Source organism: Choloepus didactylus, chromosome 6, assembly GCF_015220235.1.
Source record: "Choloepus didactylus isolate mChoDid1 chromosome 6, mChoDid1.pri, whole genome shotgun sequence".
In the NCBI taxonomy this organism is placed as follows: Eukaryota; Metazoa; Chordata; class Mammalia; order Pilosa; family Megalonychidae; genus Choloepus; species Choloepus didactylus.
Genome location: NC_051312.1, coordinates 16601575 through 16607980, shown reverse-complemented (window position 1 = coordinate 16607980; position 6406 = coordinate 16601575). Strand labels below are relative to the sequence as shown.

At 37.2% G+C, this 6406-nt stretch overlaps 1 pseudogene; it reads left to right on the top strand.

Moving 5' to 3' along the window:
• The first annotated feature begins 738 nt into the window (after positions 1 to 738).
• On the top strand, positions 739 to 1697 carry LOC119536621 (annotated as a pseudogene).
• The last annotated feature ends 4709 nt before the right edge of the window (positions 1698 to 6406 follow it).

The following is a 6406-nucleotide window of genomic DNA, read 5'->3' as shown; positions in this document are numbered from 1 at the left end:
TCAGATTTTTAATGGAAACACTGACAACTGACACCTGCAAGGAAAAAACCCTTATGCACTTTTCAACCTTCTTATTTCCCTTCCCAGGAACTTCATTAGAGTCATTAAAGTTGGTTAAGGCACATCCAGTTTCAAACTGTTGCTTCTTAGTTTGTGACCTGTACTGCCATCCTGCTACATTATTGTTACATCTCTCTAGGTCTATTAGAGCAGAAAAACAATTACAGATGATCAACACTCCAGATTACAGATTTATTGAATACTGGTTTTCATGGAGATTTGAAAGAGATACGCTCCATCCTCCTCATTTCATGCAGGGGGCCCAGCATGATTCAGGGGCTTTTCCAAACATCAATAAATAGCAGAGCCAGCCTGAGCAGAAACTGTCTGCTTCACCATACAGAGTCATGGCAGTGTTTTCTTAATTTGGCCTATATCCGAGTCTCACGTATTTGCAGAACCTGGCATGAAAAAAAGTGAAACTGAAACATTTTAGTAGATAATATACTCATGATGTTCATTTACTGTCTTTTGTCCCCAAAGATATAATGATCATATGTATCCAAGAGAATTTTTCAGATAAGTTTGCTCATTGTAGAGAGAAGGTACAGATTAAATAAAAACTGATAATTTAAGGCAGGACAAATATCCATCTATGCACCTGAAAGAAATGAAGAGTGTTTCTTTCTTTTTATGGGAAAATAAAACTATTTTCTTCTCTCATCTTCTTTTCAGCAGATGACAGCAAGGAAACCCATGGAATGGAAAGGAAACCACACCACTGTGGCCGTGTTTGTTCTCCTGGGACTCTCGGATGAAAGAGAGCTAGAGCTCCTCCTCTTCCCAATCTTCCTAGGAATCTACCTTGTGACTCTGACCTGGAACCTGGGTCTCATTATCCTAATTAGCATGAGCTCCAGGCTGCACACACCCATGTACTTTTTTCTCAGTTTCCTGTCATTTATAGACATTTGCTATTCTTCTTCCATTAGCCCAAAGATGCTTTTAGACTTCTTAAAAGACAAAAAAGAGATTTCCTTCCTTGCCTGTGCCACTCAGTATTTCATTGTGGTGTGGATGGGGCTGGCTGAGTGCTGCCTCTTGGCCACCATGGCATTTGACCGATATGTTGCCATCAGTAGCCTTCTGCAGTACTCAGTCATCATGGCCCCCAGCCTCTGTGCAAAATTAGTGGCTTGGGCCAGTTTGAGCAGTTTCCTTTGTAGCTTAGTTCAAACAGTGTCTTGCTTTCATCTCTACTACTGTGGACCAAATACTATTCAACATTTCTTCTGTGACATGCCTCAGATTGTTCCTTTGTCTTGTACCAACTCCTTCTCCAGCCAAATAATTCTTCTCTGGTAGCTGCTTTTGTTGTGTTTGGAACTTTACTCCTTATCCTCCTGTCCTATGGTTTCATTGAAGCTTCCATCCTGAAAATGCCCTCAGTCAAGGGCAGGTCCAAGGCCTTCAATACCTGTGCCTCCCACCTGGTGACTGTGACACTTTTCTATGGCACAGCCCTCTCTGTGTCTGTGTACCCCAGCTCTAACCACTCCCTGGAGCAGGACAATGTGCTGTGAGTGTTCTATGTCATCCTTATCCCCATGTTAAACCCTCTGATCTATAGTCTGAGGAACAAGGAGATCAAAGAAGCCCTCAAGAGGGTAATAAAGAGGGCAGCTGGTTTACCTTAGTAAGAATAATATTGAGTGGGCATTATTGTTCCTATAAGCAAGATGGAAGTAAGAGTTTGTACATAACCTTTGCAGGTTACAGGAATATCTAGGCAGAGAGAAGTGAACACCTGGCTTCCTTGATTCCTGGTGTCATCATGCCATCAACTAGGAAGCTGATTGAGGCAGTGACCCTGATGTGGAATACAATTTAAAAAGACACTTTCCATGATTAGAATAGAGAAACCCTAAAAGGTGCTTATGCTTTTAGAAGCAGGTATTGATAGATATTAAATAGAGAGAAATGATGGAAACCCAGGACTTCATCAACCTTTCTTTTACTGATTTTCTTCCCTTTATAAAAAATTGTGAAATCTTTATTTATATGCCAATAAAAATAAAATAATTTAGAAGATAACATATGAAAAACTGAAAATAATTTAAAAAGGAACACTTTATACTTTGGTCCCAAAATGAGAAAGGGAAAGAAAGGGAGATTTTGCTGTGCTTACACCCAGGGAACCGTGTTCCCTCTTCCTTATTCCTTGAGCCTCTGGAGGAAGCAATTCTGAAAAAGAGATTGGAGAAAGAAAGAAAAGAAGGAAGGGGACATCTTTGAGGTCAAGGAATAGGGAGATTCCTGGAGGTTAGAAGGAAGTCAAAGGTCTAAAGTATCTGGGTGTAGGTGCACCATGCCTTGTTAGCATGATGGAGACTGTGCCAGAGCCAAGGAATGATGATTGTGATGGTGTGTATGGTGAGGCAGAAACTTGCCCTAGAATCTGAGACTTTAAGAGATCCCAGGTTCTTAAATTTGAGAAGGGAGCACCATAGGTACCAGAACTGGGTGCACCATGGAGACTCAAGTCCAACAAAGAGAATTTGGAGAACATTGGGAGAATGCTTTCACTTGGATTTTATAGACAAAGTTTCATACATATTACTTATCAGTTATACAATACTTTTTAATTAATTTGGATCTACAGAATATGCAATTATTTTTTATCCCCATGTGATGTTGGGAGGTGAGAAATTATCCTTATTTTCAAGATGCAATGTTTGGACTCCCATGCTCTTCCAGAGTAGCCAGTGATCCATGTTGAATCTCACTGAGTGTCATTTGTGGAACATAAGTGGTTCTTACTAACCAAAAATGTTTCTTCCCTTGGTCTGCCAGTGTGCTTAAATTTCATACTCTCAGTGCCATTTTTTAAACATGTCTTAAGAAGGTGCTAAGATTAAGGATTAAGTCTTTATAGTACTTATAAAGAGAAAAATACAAGTACTAATCTATCATCAAGAGGTAAATCTAATAACTTCCTATATTCTCCCATTCTCCATGACCTTTCTTCCTAGTAGTAACATTGTCTGGAGCAGATCAAGCAAAAAATGAGACCTTGTCTAAAACATATCTCTTTTACAAATAACCAGTAAAGTAAGTGAGCTCCTTCCTCAAAAAATGTTTGTGGGAATCATCTTATGCATAGGTTTTTACATGCAGATTAGAAATGCAGCATTATTTATTGGAAAGAATTTAAAGTTACAAGACAGAAATTTTGCCTACTCTTAACAGAGGGCATGTTACATATACATTGCACATTCTGATAAGCACAAAAACATTATCTGATTTAAATATCAGCACTCTGTTAGTAGCTACTATCATTAGCCCCACTTTATAGGTTAAAAAAAAACAACTCAGGCTTGGAGAAATCAGTTAATTTGCTCCAGGTGACACAAACAGCAAGTGTCAGAGCCAGAATTCATTCCAGATTGGCTGATTCCAAAGTGCATGGATTGGCTGATTCCAAAGTCAAGGGTCTAACATGAATTAGGATTATTGTATTCCTTTATTGTCTTAATTTCCTCACTTAAGCATAGGAAAATGTGCAATGTCTGCCTTACAAGCTACTGTGATGATTAAATAAAAGAAGGTATTTTAGGAAATGTACATACATATATAAAATAAAAGTGCTTTATAAACAATTATTGAGCTATATTACCAGCTTAATAATTGGCTAAATCTCAGCTTCTTGGTAAAGCAAGTGAGCCTCAGGTTCCCCTCCTGAACCCTGAGAGTATGAACTAGGTGATCTCTAGGTCCTTTCCAACACAAATGACTTCAAGGATGATAAAGAAAAGCCTACAATCATGAGATCATGATAGGACCAGGGGGAAATGGGGCAAGAATCCATCAGGGACAAGGTAAAGTGGGGCATGAATCGATAGGGACAAAATCTCCATGACAACCATGACACCAGAAAGCAATTATCTGGCAAGTTTCCTTCCTCTAATTGCCTTCTCTCTTTTTGCTTCTGCCCTTAACTATGCATTTAAGAAGATCCTCAGTTGGGCAGCTTTCTTGCTGGGAGTTGACAGCAAAATTCTTGGTTTCTTAAAAGTGTAGATCTTGTGGTGCAATAGGGGCCACTTGGACAATTCTTTGGAAAAGAAATAAGCAATTTCTACCTCTGGCAAAAACCCCATGTTCTTAGGGAATCTGAGTCAAGTTTAGAGAGCAGATCCTGGAGAAACCAGTGATTCTGTGCTGTCTCAACATCCACGTGTTTCTTCCAGTAGGAGCTCGGTGGAGCAAGGTTTATGGTCCCCAGTCTCCCCCTTTACATCTGTTTTTGTAGAACCCTCACTTCCACACTCTCCACTACGGGATTTTCTTCACATTCTCTTATACTCCTTACTCAAATTCTCTAAGAATTTTTGTTAGGTTTCTAACACTGGAGAAATCTAATAGCATCAAATGTAAATTTTTGTGTAATAGTTTGGGTTTGGGTAGTGGTTTGGTTTCTAGTTCTGCAATTTCTCAAGGATATGACCTTGAACTCTGTTGCCTTGACTTTTTTTTTCACCTGTAAACATGGATAATAAAAGTGTGTAAAATTCAATGAAGCAATGTGTCGCAATGCAAAACCTGACACACTGTAAAAGCCTACATATTTGAGTTCAAACAAAAATTATACATTACTGATTTCTGGGGAATTTCTTAAGTTCAAAACATGCATGTCTATGATTCTCACTGTCTTTTCCCCACCCAACTAACTTCTGCATTTATTTTTTGCCATTGAGGACTTTGTTTTTGAAATAATAATTTGAATTCCAAGTAAATATAGATATTTGATTCATAATTTTTGACTATTGAGAGACAAACTGAGTGAATACATAATGATATGACTAAGTACCCATGGACACTTCCATAAGATATTTAAAAATTCTTCAAATGTCTCTACATCATCATCCTTGGAGACCCTAGGGGTCTGCCAACAATACTTTGGGGAACACAAATATCAGAGACGCCCATTTCAAGCATAAGTGGAGTTGATCTAATTGTCCTTTTTAAGCTCTTATCTTGTTCTTCATTCAGAAACATTCCTGGCTTTCTAACCTGATTTTGTACCCAGCGCAAACTAGGAAACTGACCACCTCCTTAGTCCATCACTGTTGCAAGCAGATTCAACTAGCTAGACCCATGTAGTTAAATCTCCATCTGCCATCTACATCCATCATTTATTTTCTCCAAATTGTCTTGGGGAATCCTGAATCATGCAATGACATTAACCAAAAAGAGAGTGTATTCAGAATTCTTCTCTTTGCTTCAGCTTACCAAATTTTAAAAAGAAAAAAATTCAGGTTAAAATTATATTGAATTAAGAAACTACAAAATTCCCTTTCTCTGAATGGTTGTTTATATAGATTACGGATAATTGTGGATTCCTCTGTTACTGAAATGTTACAAAAAATGACATTGTTTCATGCAACTGATTGGTCAACAGTTTGACATATGATGGTGTTTTGGGAATATCTGAGAGAGTTTCTATTTTGTAAATATTTTCACTGAATCTAACTCATCTTGGTTAACATACCTGAGAAATTTGTACTGGCATACTACATACTCAGCAGAAATAGAAAGGATTATTTTCAATTTATAAAACCATAATTTGAATGATATAAAAATAAGTATTCTTAATCGCATATTCACAACTGTGTGAAAGAACTGTTTGTTAATGTATTCAAGATATATTTTTTGAGGAGTGCACAGATTAGTTTTCAATATGTTTACCACTAAATAGTAAAACATCTTAACTAGTTCATGTAGTATATATAGTCAATTTCATCAGCTCTATGATACTTGGTTGCGGTGCATAAATATTGACATCAGGAATTTATAGTCAGTCTGGTAGGAAATAGCAGAATATTAAGAGATAAAAGTAAATACAATCATTAACAATATTCTTCAGCCTAGTCTTAGTGACCATCCTTTTTAGGAAATCACTTGATGAAGAACTCCTTGAAGCTCAGCATTAGCTTTTCCTTTTTTTCTTTTTCAGAGAGGTGTCATAAAGCAATGATTATTGCTAACATTTATTGAGCTCTTACTGACTTGTCAAGCTCTTTATGTCATTCAATCCCTGCAACAGCCCTATGAGTTGGTAATGATTATTAGCTTTATTTTATAGATGAAGCAACTGAGGCTCAGAGAGATTAATAACTCATTCAATGTCACATGTCTAGTTAGTACAAGTCAGGAAAGTCTATTCTCTCTCAATGAATTATATTTTTAAATACCTTTTACTTAGTATGGATGCAGGAGTTGTAGAAAATGGACAAAATAATGGTATATATGAAGTAGAAAATAAAAATCATACCACCCCTTATTTTAACATTTACAGTATAAATGGCTCATATGTGGGATATGTGAATACGTGGTATAAACATAT